We start from the raw sequence: 17508 nt of genomic DNA, 5'->3' as shown, positions 1-17508 counted from the left end.
AGAGTGACAGGTTTTCCTTTCTTGAGCTCCAAAATCATTGTGGGTGGTGACTGCAGCCATGACATTAGAAGATATTTGCTTCTTGGAAGAAAAGCTATGTCAGATCTAGACAGTGTATTAAAAAGCAGAGACATCACTTTGCTGACAAAGGTCCCTATTGTCAAAGCTATGGTCTTTCCAGTAGTCATGTACGGATGTGAGAGGTGAACCATAAAGAAGGCTGAATGCTGAAGAACTGATGCTTTTGAATTGTAGTGCTGGAGAGGACTCTTGAGAATCCCTTGGACTGCAGGGAGATCAAACCAGTCAATCCTAAAGGAAATCAACTCTGAATATTCACTGAAAGGACTGATGCTGAAACTGAAGCTCCAATACTTTGGCCACCTGATGTGAAGAGCCAACTCACTGGAAAAGACCCTGCTGCTGGGAAAGATTGAGGGCAGAAAAGGGCAACAGAGGATGAAATGATTGAATATCATCACTGACTTAAAGGACATGAGTTTGAACAAACTCTGGGAGATAACAAAGGATAGGAAAGCTTTGCATGCTGCAGTTCATGGAGTCACAAACAGCTGGATACAATTTGTCAACTAAACAACAACAGCTGTTTGTATTCATGTGTGTTCAGGCATTGCATTCGTGACTCAGAACCAAAAGGTGACGACTGAGTTAAGGAATATAGTGCACCCGAGTATAGTAAACCGAATGCTGCAAGGTCTCCGTTCCCTTGAGAGACCATGCCACCACACTGTTGGGATGGCAGCTTCTGTTTGGTGGCGTGTATGTAGGAAGAGTGGATCCTAATCATGTCACTGATGCACCTCCTTTATTGCTGCTGCTGCTAAGTCGCTTCAGTCGTGTCCGACTCTGTGCGACCCCAGATGGCAGCCCACCAGGCTCCCCTGTCCCTGGGATTCTCCAGGCAAGAACACTGGAGTGGGTTGCCATTTCCTTCTCCAATGCATGAAAATGAAAAGTGAAAGTGAAGTCGCTCAGTCTTGTCCGACCCTCAGCGACCCCATGGACTGCAGCCTACCAGGCTACTCCGTCCCTGGGATTTTCCAGGCAAGAGTACTGGAGTGGGTTGCCATTGCCTTTGCTATTAAGTGGAGCCTTTTTGTTGTTGTTTTTCAGTTGCTAAGTTGTATCGAACCCTTTGTGACCCTGTGAACTATAGCATATCAGGCTCCTCTGTCCTCCACTATCTCCCAGAGCATGCTCAAACTCATGTCCATTGAATCAATGATGCTATCTAACCATCTCATTTTCTGTCATCCCCTTCTCCTCCTGCCCTCAATCTTTCCCAGCATCAGGGTCTTTTCCAGTGAGTTGGCTCTTCACATCAGGTGGCCAAAGTATTGGAGCTTCAGTTTCAGCTTCAGTCCTTCCAGTGAATATTCAGGGTTGATTTCCTTTAGGATTGCCTGGTTGGATCTCCTTGCAATCAAAGGGACTCTCAAGAGTCTTCTCCAACACCACAGTTCAAAAGCCTCAATTCTTCAGCACTCAGCTTTCTTTATAGTCCAACTCTCACATCCATACCTGACTACTGTAAAAACCATAGCCTTGACTAGACAGACCTTTGTTGGCAAAGTAATGTCTCTGCTTTTGAATATGCTACCTAGGTTGGTCATAACTTTCCTTCCAAGGAATAAGCATTTTTTAATTTCATGGCTGCAGTCACCATCCGCAGTGATTTTGGAGCCCAAAAAATAAAGTCGGATATTTCCCCATCTATTTGCCATGAAGTGATGGGACCGGATGCCATGATCTTTGTTTTCTGAATGTTGAGCTTTAAGCCAACTTTTTCACTCTCCTCTTTCACTTTCATCAAGAGGCTCTTTAGTTCTTCTTCGCTTTCTGCCATAAGGGTGGTGTCATCTGCATATCTGAGGTTATTGATATGTCTCCTGGAAATCTTGATTCCAGCTTGTGCTTCATCCAGCGAACACCTTTGGGGAGCTGCTATTCTGTCTACCACAAAACCAATGTTCTTGGACCCATTTATAGCCTCCATCTCTTCCAGGAGCTGCTTTCTGTACCATTCTCTGCTGCCAATAGCATGCCCTTGCTCTAGAATCCTAAGCATCCGTGCCTTGACTCTCTTACTGGAGTTTGCCAGGGTCTTAATATCATCCTTTGTACCCAGACAGCCTTTACCAGTTATGGCCTAAGTGACAAAGCTGCTTAGGCTGAAGCCTAAACCCACTGCAAAGCCCCTTCCTGCTCTGGAACCCACTTAAAGCTAGATCTCTTAACATTATCCAATAAATGGGTCAAGTGTGAAATTGCCAAGTGTGAAATGCACTGCTTCCAAGGCCTGATGAGGCCAACCAAGCCTGACATTTCTTTCTCAAGATGCAAGGGACAATAACTTGTTGTCACCTGAGATGGGATAGCCCAGCATCCCCTGACCACAGGACTCCTAAAAAGTCACTGATGTGCAGGCCTCTTAATATTGGTGAGTCTTATCTCCCACCCTCTGAAGTTCATGTGTGTTACTCACCAAAGCATTCAGAGTACTCAGCACTTTTGCTCACTAAGTGCAGGTAACATGATGGCATCAACTTAGAGGGCAAATGTGATCTTCTCTAGAAAGAATGCTTAGATCAACAGATCAGACTATGCTGTTGTGAGATGTAGTGAGGCCTTCTAGGGATAGAGAAGCCTGGTTTCAAAAAGCCATCTGTGGACATGGATTTATGCTAAACCTTGGGTACCTAACCACTCGATGATTAAAGTAAATATTATAAATGAGAACACAGAGTGCTATAGATGTGGAAAGTCTATTAGAGGTAGAGAAGCCGGATTCTAAAAGGTCATCTGAGGACACAGAGTTGGACTATACCCCAGTTCACAGCTGCTAAGTAATAATATTATATTGTGAGTAACAGAGTTCTATCGTCTATGTTCTCATTGTTAGATAAAAGCCCATAACAATATGGCATGACTTATAATAGTGCATATGTACCTCAGTTCACTTAATGGCTGGCATTTTAGGGATTCCTTTTCACTAGCCCCACAAAAAAGTCTCTGCTGCGGACTTTTAAGGACAGTTAATTTGTTGTAGGGAAGACAAAAGTAGTAATTCTCATTGGGAAGTCACAGTGTCTCTGTAATCCTGATCCCTCTTCAGACTTCTTATAACTTTTCCACAGCTCTCCTAATTGCTATTTCTCCCAAGCCAGGGAAACTGCTTGTGGCTCAGTGGCGAAGAATCTGCCTGCTAATGCAGGAGACATAAGAGACGTGGGTTCAATCCCTGGGTTGGGAAGATCCCCTGGAGAAGGAAATGATAACCCTCACCAGTACTCTTGCCTGACAAACCCCAGGAACAAAGAAGTTTGGTAGGCTATTGTCCATGGGGGTCACAAAGAGTCAGACATGACTTAGCAACTGAACTACAAAGGAAACCATGGGAGTCAGCACAACCCCCCTACTTATATCCTGTCCAAATTCATGAGGAGAAGGTCTTAGCCATCGCATCACTACAACATCACCAATGCAGTGTTCCACCTACCATCAGGGCAGGAACGTCACTGCTATCTGTCTGGTGAGTAATCCCATCCTTAGAGTCAGTTTCCTAGGACTACTTCTAGTACCCAAAGTCTTCAGGTAGGTATCAAAGAAATGGATCCAAAAATAAGGATTTGTGTGCATATGACTTCTTTTTTAAGGGATGGGGTATCTCAGCACCACCTCCCCACACCCCTGGACTCCTAAAGTATTTGATTGGAAGCTCTTTGGGAAAAATCTAGGAGGGAGAGAAGGAAGCAGGACAGGAAAGAGGGAAGTAAGGATGTTGCCTTAGGTAAAATCTAGGCTGTCGGGCATGGGAGACAGACGGTCTGGAGCTTGATCTGCATTGCCTAATGGTGCCCTCTGAGGGAAGAAGTCCAGCTTCGTACCCTCATATTCCTCAGTCACTGGTGTGGGCCACCTGACAAGGGAACTGTGCAGAGCAGCCCCTGGAGAAAGGTAGGTCATCAGCTGAGGACAGTTCTCTGTGAACCATCAGCAGCCATCGGAGGAAGGTGCATGGCCTGGGAAAGGCGATCAGGCAAGGTATGATGTCTTCGAGAGTCACCTTTCACTGGGGTCTTACATGATTTCCCTGTTTAAAATAGGAAGCTCAGCACTCTTCAGCTTCCTTCCTTGATTTATTATCCTCCAGAGAGCTTATCAGCTTCTAATATTTACTTATTTTATTCATATCTTCCTTGTAAAATGTAAGCTTCATGAGGGCAGGTTTTATTGTCTGGTATTGATCACGATGCGCCAGAACAGTGCCTGGCACATAGCCATCCTTGAATAACTCTTTTGAATAAATGGTTTGTTAATATTACTTCTTGTCATCTGGCATATCAAACAAATGGATATCTTTTCAGTTAACAAAACAATCATTTCTCCACCCTGGGTTTTCCTTAGAGAATTTTACTCTCTAATTGGCACCTACCGTTTTCCCATCAACAGTGAGGCTGAGATTGTCCCAAAGATTTATTTAACTATGTGTTTTTCTAAGTTTTTTAAGCTCTGTCTTCATCAATACGTGTCAGGAAAAAAATAATGCAAAACAATAAATTAATACAGGTGTCAAAAATAGCATTATTATGTTATAAGCTTACTGTGCTTGGGACTCAGCTGTTACTTTCTGATTCTGCAAGAGAAACTTTTATATGAAAGAAATTTCTACAAAACTCCACAGGGTGAAAGTCTCCATGATATCACTCAGTGAAGGAAACAATTCAGTGGAGAGTACTCCAAGGTTTGGCTTCACAGTATACGGTTTTTGTTCTAGCTCCTTCCTGCGTGACCACAGTCTCATTCTACATAATCCCAATTCACTGTGTTTTGGTAGCCTCACCTGTAAGGTGAAATTATGTCCCTAAGGAAAAGCTTTCACAAACACATCCACTGCATATGATAGGGAAGACAGAAAAGGCAAAGAAGAAAAGGAAAGATATACCCATCTGACTGCAGAGTTGCAAAGAATAACAATAAAGCCTTCCTCAGTGATAAGTGCAAAGAAATAGAGGAAAACAATAGAATGGGAAAGACTAGAGATCTCTTCAAGAAAATTAGAGATACCAAGGGAACATTCATGCAGAGATGGGCACAATGAAGGACAGAAACAGTATGGACCTAACAGAAGCAGAAGATATTAAGAAAAGGTGCCAAGAATACATAGAACAACTGTAGAAAAAAGATCTTGATAACCATGATAACCCAGATAACCAGATGGTGTGATCACTCGCCTAGAGCCAGACATCCTGGAATTTGAAGCCAAGGGGGCCTTAGGAAGCATCACTGTGAACAAAGCTAGTGGAGGTGATGGAATCCCAGTTGAGCTATTTCAAATCCTAAAAGATGATGCTGTGAAAGTGTTGCACTCAATATGCCAGCAAATTTGGAAAACTCAGCAGTGGCCACAGGATAGGAAAAGGTCAATTTTCATTCCAATCCCTAAGGAAGACGATGCCAAAGAATGCTCAAACTACCACACAATTGCACTCATCTCACACGCTAGTAAAGTAATGCTCAAAATTCTCCAAGCCAGGCTTCAGCAATACGTGAACCGTGAACTTCCAGACATCCAAGCTGCATTTAGAAAAGGCAGAAGAAACAGAAATCAAATTGCCAATGTCCGTTGGATCATCGAAAAAGCAAGAGAGTTCCAGAAAAACATTGACTTATGCTTTATTGACTACACCAAAGCCTTTGATTGTGTGGATCACAACAAACTGTGGAAAATTCTTAAAGAGATGGGACTACCAAACCATTTTATCTGCCTCCTAAGAAATCTGTACACAGGTCAAGAAGCAACAGTTGGAATTGGACATGGAAAAACCAACTGGTTCTAAATCGGGAAAGGAGTACGTCAAGGCTGTATATTGTCACTCTGCTTATTTAACTTATATGCAGAGAACATCATGAGAAATGCCAGTATGGACCTACTGGCAAGAAATACAAGCTAAAATCAAGATTGCTAAGAGAAATATCAATAACCTCAGATATGTAGATGACACTACCCTTATGGCAGGAAACAAAGAGGAACTAAAGAGACTCTTGATGAAAGTGAAAGAGGAGAGCGAAAATGCTGACTTAAAACTCAACATTCAAAACACTAAGATCATGGCATCCAGTCCCATCACTGCATGGCAAATAGATGGAGAAACAATGGAAACAGTGACAGACTTTATTTTCTTGGGTCCAGAATCACTGCGGATGGTGACTGCAGCCATGAAATTAAAAGATACTTGCTCCTTGGAAGAAAAGCTATCACCAACCTAGACAGCATATTAAAAAGCAGAGACATTATTTTCCTGACAAAAGTCTATCTAATCAAAGCTATGGTTTTTCCAGTAGTCATGTATGGATGTGAGAGTTGGACCATAAAGAAAGCTGAGCACTGAAGAACTGATGCTTTTGAACTATGGTGTTGGAGAAGACTCTTGAGATTCCCTTGAACTGCAAGGAGATCAAACCAGTCAATCCTAAAGGAAATCAGTCCTGAATATTCATTGGAAGGACTGATGCTGAAGCTGAAGCCCCAATACTTGGGCCACCTGATGTGAAAAGCTGACTCATCTGAGATCCTGATGCTGGGAAAGATTGAAGGCAGGGGTAGAAGGGGACGACAGACTATGGGATGGTGGGATCACATTACCGACTTGATGGACATGAGTTTGAGCATGCCCCCGGAGTTGGTGATGGACAGGGAAGCCTGGCATGCTGCAGTCCATGAGGTCGCAAAGAGTCAAACATGCCTGAGTGACTGAACTGAACTAACATCTTTCAGAAAAGCTTTCTCATAAAGGATTTGTTCCAATCTAATTCCATCTTTTAAAATCCTCTCTACTCTTCTGTTAAAGCTACATCTCCTAATACAGTACATCATTTATCTCTGAGGGTTCTATTTCATCTCTTATCTCTATAAGAATTTATTCTACTTATGGGTAGAGAGAGGCATTTTTACCCCGTTAGGGGTAGTGTGGGACCAGTATTCACCTTGTGGTAAATGTTCAGAACCCCAACCGTGACACCTGAGCTGGGCTTGACCCTTCCACCAGCAGCCCTCTGTACTTGTTGCTTCCCCACCTGCCCTAGAAATTACTTCTATATTTTATTTTCTCATAGATTTAAAAGGGATTTCTGCACACACAAGTTTCTAGAACACTAGTGCAATTACCTAGTTCTCCAAATTTTGATCTATATGAAATTTTAGTAATACTTTTGCTAGCTGTTGCTATGGTGAGTTTGCCACTGACCTGGGAAAATTGTATGACTTGTTATAGAGCAGGAGCCACCTTCAAATAAAAGGTGAGTGAGTGAGTGAAAGTCACTCAGTCATGTCCAACTCTTTGCAACCCCATGGACTGTATTCTCCAGGCCAGAATACTGGAGTGGGTAGCCTTTCCCTTCTCCAGGGGATCTTCCCAACCCAGGGATCAAACCCAGGTCTCCCGCATTGCAGGTGAATTCTTTACAGCTGAGCCACAAGGGAAGCCCAAATAAAAAGTAAGAGACTTAGAAAATAAACTGGAAGATTGGGTTCTTCCTAAACATACAGTAGTTTTGCCTCACTAATATAAAAAAGATTATTGTTATGGCAATGAACAGTTCTAAAAATGGGCACAGTGGTAAAGGGCAATGAGATGAATAGTTCAAAAATGATTTTGCCACAAAATTCTAATGTTAGAAACCATGCTGGAATGAAGCCATTCGTCAGCCGGTAAGAAGTCTGCCTGCAATGCAGGAGACCTGGGTTCAACCCCTAGGTTGGGAAGATCCCCTGAAGAAGGAAATGGCAACCCATTTCCAGTATTCTTGCCTGGAAAATCCCATGGACAGAGGAGCCTGGCAGGCTACAGTTCATGGGGTCGCAGAGTCAGACACGACTGAGCAACGTCACTTCACTTCACCACTCAGCAGCCAGTAACAATGGCTACGCATTGTTCGTCAGGAATAGACAAGCAAGGCTCATCGGACATTGAGAGTAGTTTACAACTTAAAAGAGAAAGACTATCATCAAATAAATAAACAAATTAGAAACAATAACACTAGAGAAAACAAATAGTTCTAATTATACTCAAATAAATTTGAGAAAATATTGCATCTTCATCAAACAAATACAGGATATTCTGAAAAAGGAAAAAATTAGGGAGTAAAGAGGAGCTAATGAAATTCAAATCAATTGCTGAAATAAAAATTTGAAATAATTATTTAAGAAAGCACTACAAAATCAAAGATAATATAAGTGGACCAAGGCTATTGTCTCAGGAATGCATGATTAGTTCAGTTCTCAAGAATCAATTGAGAAGGAAGAGAAAAAAGAAAAAAAAAATCAATGTTTGAAGAAACTATCTTGAAACATCAAGAAATCAAAGAAGAAAAATCATATGATAATCTCAATAGATAAGGGGAAAAACATTGGATAAAACTCATCATACATTCATAATTAAACAAACAAAAAAACCTCTCAGCAAGCTGGGAACTAAAAGAAATTTTCTCAAAAGGATAAGGGACATCTAAAAAAAAAACCCACAAAAAAACTACAATTAACATCATGCTTAATGGTAAATAACTGAATTTACCATTCTTTACCAGAACAATTCTTTTAAGAAAAAGAAATAGGCGAGAATATTTAGTCTTACCAAAATTGTACTGAAGCTATAAGATAGAAAATAACAAATTGGTTAGGTTGTAAGAAACTGGAAAAGTAGTACATTGCTGGTGGGAATTTAAAATGGTACAGCTGTTTTAGAAAACAGTATAGCTGTTGCTCAAAAGTTTAAACATAATATTACCATATGACCCAGAAATTTCACTCCTAGGTATATGCCTAACAGGAAACAAATGTCCACACAAAAATCTGCAAACAAACATTCGTATCAGCATCATTCATGATGAACTCCAAGCCTTTATCACAGTGCCTGGCACCAATGAATGGATAAATAAAACATGGTATATCCATATCATGAACTCTTTGGCAGTAAAACAAAATGAAATACTGATACATACTACAACATACATAAATGTTGAAAACATAAACTAAGTGAAAGAACCTAGTCACAAAAGACCACATATTATATGATTTCATTTATATGATATGTCCAGAATAGGTAAGTCTATACATACAGGGAAGTGATTGCTGGTTTCCTAGAGGCAGCAGGTTGGAGGGGACATGAGGAGTGACTGCTGATGGCTATGGGGCTTCTTTTGAGAATGATGAAAATGTTCTAAAATTGACTGTGGTGAAGATAACTGCACAACTTTGAGAATACACTAACAACCATTGAACTTTGTACTTCAAATGGATAAATTGTATGGTATGTAAGTTAGATCTCAATAAAGGTCTTTTTTTTTTTTTTCAAGTATACCAGTGGTCCCAGTCAGTGAAGCAAAGAATAAAAAAGAAATAGGCAAAGATTTCTTAGATAGGACACAAAGAGCATAAACCACGGGAGAAACATTGATATATTGGAATTAATCAATATTTAAAATTTCTGTTCCTTGCAAGATTTTGTTTAACAAATAAAAATCAAACCACAGACTGGGAGAAAGTGTAAGATACACATCTGATGAAAGTTTGAAATCCAGAATATGTATCAGTTCAGTTCAGTCGCTCAGTCGTGTCCGACTCTTTACAACCCCATGAATCGCAGCACGCCAGGCCTCCCTGTCCATCATCAACTCCCGGAGTTCACTCAGACTCACATCCATCTAGTCAGTGATGCCATCCAGCCGTCTCATCCTCTGTTGTCCCCTTCTTCTCCTGCCCCCAATCCCTCCCAGCATCAGAGTCTTTTCCAATGAGTCAACTCTTCGCATGAGGTGGCCAAGGTACTGGAGTTTCAGCTTTAGCATCATTCCTTCCAAAGAAATCCCAGGGCTGATCTCCTTCAGAATGGACTGGTTGGATCTCCTTGCAGTCCAAGGGACTCTCAAAAGTCTTCTCCAACACCACAGTTCAAAAGCATCAGTTCTTCAGTGCTCAGCTTTCTTCACAGTCCAACTCTCAGATCCATACCTGACCACAGGAAAAACCATAGCCTTGACTAGATGGACCTTTGTTGGCAAAGTAACGTCTCTGCTTTTGAATATGCTATCTAGGTTGGACATAACTTTTCTCCCAAGGAGTAAGAGTCTTTTAATTTCATGGCCGCAGTCACCATCTGCAGTGATTTTGGAGCCCCCAAAAATAAAGTCTGACATGGTTTCCACTGTTTCCCCATCTATTTGCCATGAAGTGATGGGACCAGATGCCATGATCTTCGTTTTCTGAATGTTGAGCTTTAAGCCAACTTTTTCACTCTCCTCTTTCACTTTCATCAAGAGGCTTTTTAGTTCCTCTTCACTTTCTGCCATAAGGGAGTTGTAATCTGAGTATCTGAGGTTATTGATATTTCTCCTGGCAATCTTGATTCCAGCTTGTGTTTCTTCCAGGCCAGCGTTTTTCATGATGTACTCTGCATATAAGTTAAATAAGCAGGGTGACAATATACAGCCTAGACATACTCCTTTTCCTATTTGGAACCAGTCTGTTGTTCCATGTCCAGTTCTAACTGTTGCTTCCTGACCTGCATACAGATTTCTCAAGAGGCAGGTCAGGTGGTCTGGTATTCCCATCTCTTTCAGAATTTCCCACAGTTTATTGTGATCCACACAGTCAAGGCTTTGGCATAGTCAATAAAGCAGAAATAGATGTTTTTCTGGAACTCTCTCTTGAACTTCAATAAAAATAATCCAATTTTAAAAAATAAGCAAAAGATTGAGGAAACATTTCATCCAAGAAGGTACACAGATGGCTAATAAACATACAAAAAGAATTATCAGTCATTGAGAAAATGCAAAATAAAACTACAATGAGATCACACTACGTACCTATTAGAAAGAGCTTCCTTGGTGGCTCAGCTGATAAAGTATCTGCCTGCAATGCAGGATACCTGGGTTCAGTCCCTGGGTTGGGAAGATTCCCTGGAGAAGGACATGGAAACCCACTCCAGTATTCTTGCCTGGATAATTCTGTGGACACAGGAGCCCAGCAGGCTACAGTCTATGCAGTCACAAAGAGTCAGACACAACTGAACAACTAACATACACCTATTAGAAGAGGGGTCGGGTCATGGGGGAAAAAAAAAAACCAACCATATCAATACAAAGTGTGTACCAGGATATGGGGCATTTGGAACCCTATGCATTACTGATGGGGATGCAAAATGGCACTTCCACTTTGGAGAATAGTATGGTACTTTGTCATTAGGAAAAATCATATACTTACCTTCCCTGTAACCCCACTCCGAAACATTTACTGAACTGAAAACATGGTCACTCAAAAACTTGTATGCGAAAGCTTATAATGGCTCTGATCTATAATAGCCAAAATCTGGAAACAACTCAAATGTCCATTGTACACTTAATATTCATATAATGTTTTATATCAATTACATCTCAAAAAATTAAAAATAAAAATGAATGGTACTTGCAACAATATGGATTAATCTCAAATGCATTAGGCTAAGTGAAAGAAGCCAGATTCAAATGGATACTCAATGCTTCTACTTATATGACATTTGGAGAAGGCAAATGTATAGGAATAAAAACAGAGCAGCAGTCACTGGGGCTGGAGGGAAAGGGAGGCAATTGATTTATGACCGAGCGTGAGGAGACTCTAACGGTAAGTGAAATGTTCTACATCTTGATTGTGGTGGTTACCTGACTGTGTATATCTTGTCAAAATTCAGAAATACTCACCAAAAAATAGTGTATTTTACTGTATGTATATATACCCACTATGCATAACTTCAGAAAATCTGCTGAAGTGTCAGTCATTTCTTTCCTGAATTTACCTCAATCTGGGGTTCTAGCTCTCAGTCTTGAAACTTCAAAACCTGTCAGCAAAGTCTCAGGAGAATCAAATTAACACTTTAAGGATCACATTAAGTTCACAAGAATTCATACATAGATCAGAATGTCAGTTATTTGTAATGGAATTGCCAATGCTAATAGATACCCTAGGTTTTTAGTCAAGTCTTTCTCTCCCTGTAATCATGAAGTGAAGTGATAGTCACTCAGTCCTGTCCGGCTCTTTGCTACCTCGTGGACTGTAGCCTGCCAGGCTCCTCTGTCCATGGGATTCTCCAGGCAAGAATACTGGAGTGGGTTGCCATTTCCTTCTCCAGGGGATTTTCCCAACCCAGGGATTGAACCCAGGCCTCCTGCAATACAGGCAGAATCTTTACCGACTGAGCCACCAGGGAAGCCCTCCCTGTAACCATGCTTCATGAGAAACCATGGCCATCATCCTAGAAGATGATCCCCCCATGCAGCCTCTCTAGGCCCCGCTCCATAGCTTTGGTAACACGTTCTCACTGCCCGTACACCACGATCTTGTGGTTTCCCTACACCCTGTCCATACTTTATAAGTCCTTTTATTAAACTTCCTTCAAATCAGTCATGTGGTTCCTACAGATAGAGTTACTTTGTATATTATATTCTACAGTTGATACACTGAGGCTTTCATGCTAAAGGCAGCACAAAACATTCATTTCTTCAACAAATACTCCCTGAGAACCTCCTTTGTGCCAGGTCCCAGGGAACACAGCAGTGAGCAACATCAAGAAATCCTCTCCCTCTGTCCTCCACTGGGGGACTAAGGAAGGATTTCTCCCGGAGATGACTTTGAGGCTGATTCCAGGACAAGGTGAAAAAAAGCCAGACATACAAAGATCTCTAGGAAGAACCTGCCCGGCAAAAGGACAAACGAGAGTGATGACCCTGAGGCAGAGACAAGTTGGGCCTTTTGAGGGACAGATATAAATACGAGTGGTTGTAGTGGAGTGAATGAAAGACAAAATGGTGAGAATGGGAGGAAACAGGAGGTTTTGTGGGTTGTGTTAAAGGGATGTGAATTTGATTCCAAGGTTTGTGGGCAGCCCCTGTGGGAGGGGACAGGGGAATGGTTGAGTTTGGGAGAAATATGATCTGATTTACATTTTAAAGATTCATTGGCTGCTGTGTAAGAATAGACTGTAAAACAGGAATGGCAGCAGAGAGTATTAAAATAGCTGAGGGAAGAGATTATGGTGGCATGGATCAGGCTGGTAACAATAGGAGATGGAGAGAAGTGACAATATTCAGAAAGTATCAGAATTTGCTTATTAATTGGAAATGGAGTGAAGGGGAAAGGAAGAGCCTGCTGCTAAAAATTATGATTTTTAACACCTCGGGTGCCAGTTACTAGGTTTTTCAACATTGGGATGGTGTAGAAAAATAAGGATTGATATGTTTATTTGATATCCAAATTGAGATGTTGAGGAGGCAACTGAGTATGAGCCTGGCTCTTAGGAAAGAAATGAGAGTTCAAGAAATACTCATGTGTGAGACAGCCACATCTGGGACGGGATGAGGTTACCCTGGACTTCTCTGCTGGTCCAGTAGTTAAGACTCCCTGCTTCTAATGCAGAGGGTGCAGGTTTGATCCCTGGTCAGGGAGCTAAGATCCCACATGCTGTGCAGTGCAGCCAAAAAACTCAGAGGCTTCCCTGGTGGCTCAGACAGTAAAGAATCTACCTGCAATGTAGGAGACCCAGGTTCGATCCCTGGGTTGGGAAGATTCCCTGGAGAAGGGAATGGCTACCCACTCCAGTATTCTTGCCTGGAGAATCCCTTGGCCAGAGGAGTCTGGTGGGCTACGGTCTATGGGGTCCCAAAGAGTCAGACATGACTGAGCGACTAAGCACACACTTAGGAGGTTACCCTGGGAAACAGGGTGTCTGGAGAAGATCAAGGACAGGGATGAGCCAGGAGGGTGAGCTGGGGCTTAGAGCTTGGAGAGGAGAGGAGGAACTAGCCAAGGAGTCTAAAAGGAAGCCCCAGCAAGGACGAGGGAAGAGGACTGTGGTGGGTATGCCTGGACCAGTGTGAGACTGACAACTCCATCCCCTAGAGAAAGGGTGTTTGAGAAAAATCAATTGTGCTCAATATGACTGAAAACTGAAAGAAGACAAAATTGAAAGTTAAGTCGTTGAACATGCCAGCATGTAGGATATTGAGGCTTTCAACAGCAAATGACAGAAACAAAAGTAGGTTAATTAGAAAATTGATGGTTTTAGAACGGAGAGCACGAATATAAACAACTATGCAAAGGAGTTTTGCTATAAAGGGAGCAGATAGAGGGAAAAGTGGAGTTGAGATTGTGGTTAAGATAGAAGATGTCAGGACCTATTTATATGGGTGGTGCTAGTGGTAAAGAACCTACCTGCCAATGCAAGAGATGCTGGAGACAAGGATTTGATCCCTGGGTCAGCAAGATCCCCTGGAGGAGGGCCTGGCAACCCACTCCAGTATTCATGCCTGGAAAATCCCACAGACAGAGAAGCCAAAGGGTCGCAAAGAGTCAGACACAACTGAAGCAACTTAGCACACATATACTGAGGGGATTTTTCTAGCAGAGAGAAAAATAGATCATCTAGGAAAAGGAAAGATATGTGAAAGACAAAAGTTTTGAAGCGAGGAGAAAGAGTGGGAGCCATTGCGTAAGCAGAGGAGTTGCCAACTTACAGGAACTTGAACGTTCTAAACTCTTGGTTCTAAATTCCATCTATATATTAGAATCTCTTGAGAATTAAAAAAAAAAAAAAGAGAATGTTCCATACTGGATTAATTAATTAAGACCCTCTGAGAGTGAGATCTGGGCATCAGCATTTTTAAAATTCTACCTATAGCCCTCACTGATAACCATGGATGCATTGAAAGAGGAGCAAAGACAGGCTGAATATGGATCCAGATAGTTTGCTTGACTTGGTGATGGGAAGATGAGGCATTTCTTCCCTGACTGCTTTTCTCTTTTCTCCGTGAAATACGAAACAAGGTCTGAGCTGAGAGAGTGTGGTTTGTTTGAAGAGGAAGAGAGGGTTAACAGATGAATAATTTTAGGAAGTAGGAAAGCAAATTTACTCACTAAATGTAATAGGATTGCAAGGATTTTCAGATGGTTGTGGCTCATCTGGTAAAGAATCTGCCTGCAATGCGGGAGACCTGGGTCGATCCCTGGGTTGGGAAGATCCCCTGGAGAAGGGAAAGTCTACCTACTCCAGTATTCTGGCCTAGAGAATTCCATGAATTGTACAGTCCATGGGGTTGCAAAGAGTCAGACACGGCTGAGTGACTTTTACACTTCACTTGAGATTTATGGTGATAAATGTAATATGAGACTAAATTAGCACAGCTGTGTTTCTTCTCCAGCCTGTACCATCCAGGACAGGCAAGGAGTAGGTGGAGATATTCCTTTTGTGATATCTGAAGCAGTTGCCACCCCCTGATTCCTGAGTAAAGTTACAAAGTGGAGACGAGCTGTCTTCAGAAATTTCCTACCCGCTTCTGCTTCTTAACATACTAAACTTAACATACTCCAGGCTGACTTAACCCCTCCCACCAACCCACCAGAATGTTATACAAGAAGAACTAACAAACCCAAAGGGAATTTTAATTGGTGGAAAATTAAGGTACAGGAAAAGAGATTTTAACAGCATCTTATTGAGCCATGATTTACATAAAGTAAAATCTGTTCAAACCTTATGTGTACTGCTTGATGACTCTGTATGTTTATATACACCAAAATGTGATCACCACTAGATGAAGACAGAAAACCATTCTCATCACCCCCACAAAGTTCCCCTCAGGCCAGCACACATACTCCCTAAGAGACTCCAAGGCTGATTTTCTGATTTCCACCCTTACTCAATTCAGATAGAGCCAGGGTCAGTGAGGAATCGACCCTAACACCAAAAGTTTCATTCCTTCATTCATTCACAAATAGATACATAGATGATACATACATGTAGAATCTGGATGTCAATGTCTTTTCTTTGTGCCAGAGACTGCTATCCCATCCTCCAGGGCGCTTCCCAGGGGTAAAATCTTCCTGTTGCTAAATTCCTGAGTTTGGGGGCTGCAGACAGGAAGCCATCTGCAAAAACTGACTTCTAATGTCCCTTCCAGCTTTACCAGCTAATCATTCCAGGAGACCAGCGTCAGTCATAACTCTTTGACAGGTGCTAATCACTTTGCCAACAAAGGTCCATCTAGTCAAGGCTATGGTTTTTCCTGTGGTCATGTATGGATGTGAGAGTTGGACTGTGAAGAAAACTGAGCGCTGAAGAATTGATGCTTTTGAACTGTGGTGTTGGAGAAGACTCTTGAGAGTCCCTTGGCCTGCAAGGAGATCCAACCAGTCCATTCTGAAGGAGATCAGCCCTGGGATTTCTTTGGAAAGAATGATGCTAACGCTGAAACTCCAGTACTTTGGCCACCTCATGCAAAGAGTTGACTCATTGGAAAGGACTCTGATGCTAGGAGGGATTGGGGGCAGGAGGAGAAGGGGACGACAGAGGATGAGATGGATGGATGGCATTACTGACTCGATGGACGTGAGTCTGAGTGAACTCTGGGAGTTGGTGATGGACAGGGAGGCCTGGCGTGCTGCGATTCATGGGGTCGCAAAGAGTCGGACACGACTGAGCAACTGAACTGAACTGAACTGATCTGAATCATTGTTGACTCAATATCTTATAGTTGGCCTAGGAGCTAAAAAGCCTTCAGGTTCTACACCAGTGACCATACTCACTGTTGCTGATACTTTTAAAACATAACTACATTGCTTTTGAAAAACAATTTAACTACACAAAACTGTAGTTCAAAATATGTCCCAAAGATGGCAGTACAATAATACTTTGTGCTCTGTTGTATTAATAGCTTCAAATATTTTTAGCCCTGCTAAATTATAAAACATTTTAGGTGAAAACTTCATCATGAGAGACTAAGAAAAATAGAAATTTTGTTTTCTATTATTGTTTTTCTACAGGACTCCATCTCCAAGTAAATCATATCACACATCTGCATAGTACTTAAAAATATGCAAAACATCATCACATGAATTACTTTGCTTACAAACCTGTAGGACAGTTATTTTCGTTTTATATCACGAAGTTTGGAGATTAATCATGACTAGTTTAGAGTCACTCAGCTAATAAAGCAACAGAATCAGTTTTCCAAAGACCAGGATTTTTTCCTACACACCTCTGCTTAGTAAAAAGCAAACATCTACAGATTCATAATTTACTTTAAACATCATGGGTTATTATGATCCAGCAAACGTTTGAGGTTAAAATCACAGAAGTTAATCACTGAAGCTATAAAGTTGCCTTGATAAGGAGGGTGACCAACTCATCCTGGTTTGCCTGGTTTTCATTTTAGCACTGAAAGCCCTATGTCCTAGGAATCCCCCTGGTCCCAAACAAACCGGGGCTGTTGGTAACCAGTGCCCTGAATCACCTTGTCCACCGGTTACCTGGTGGTTGTCCAATAATTCTGTGAGCTCTGCTAAGCAGTGCCCAAAACATTGCCTCCCACTTAGTATTCTTCAATAAAAATTAGTGAAATTGTAATTCAGTGTTGTGTTTTGTTTGGGAAAATAATTTTTTTTTCACTGTTTCCTAGATAAGACAT

General features: G+C 41.7%; 1 protein-coding gene across 1 annotated transcript in view; it reads left to right on the top strand.

Annotated features, from left to right (window-relative positions):
- RGS7BP (regulator of G protein signaling 7 binding protein) overlaps positions 1 to 17508 on the top strand; it is a 136007-nt gene that overhangs the window by 114768 nt on the left and 3731 nt on the right. The gene's annotated exons all lie outside the window — the stretch shown is intronic.

Source organism: Bos javanicus, chromosome 20 (assembly GCF_032452875.1).
Source record: "Bos javanicus breed banteng chromosome 20, ARS-OSU_banteng_1.0, whole genome shotgun sequence".
NCBI classification, from domain to species: Eukaryota; Metazoa; Chordata; class Mammalia; order Artiodactyla; family Bovidae; genus Bos; species Bos javanicus.
This window is presented reverse-complemented; position numbering and strand designations above follow the sequence as displayed.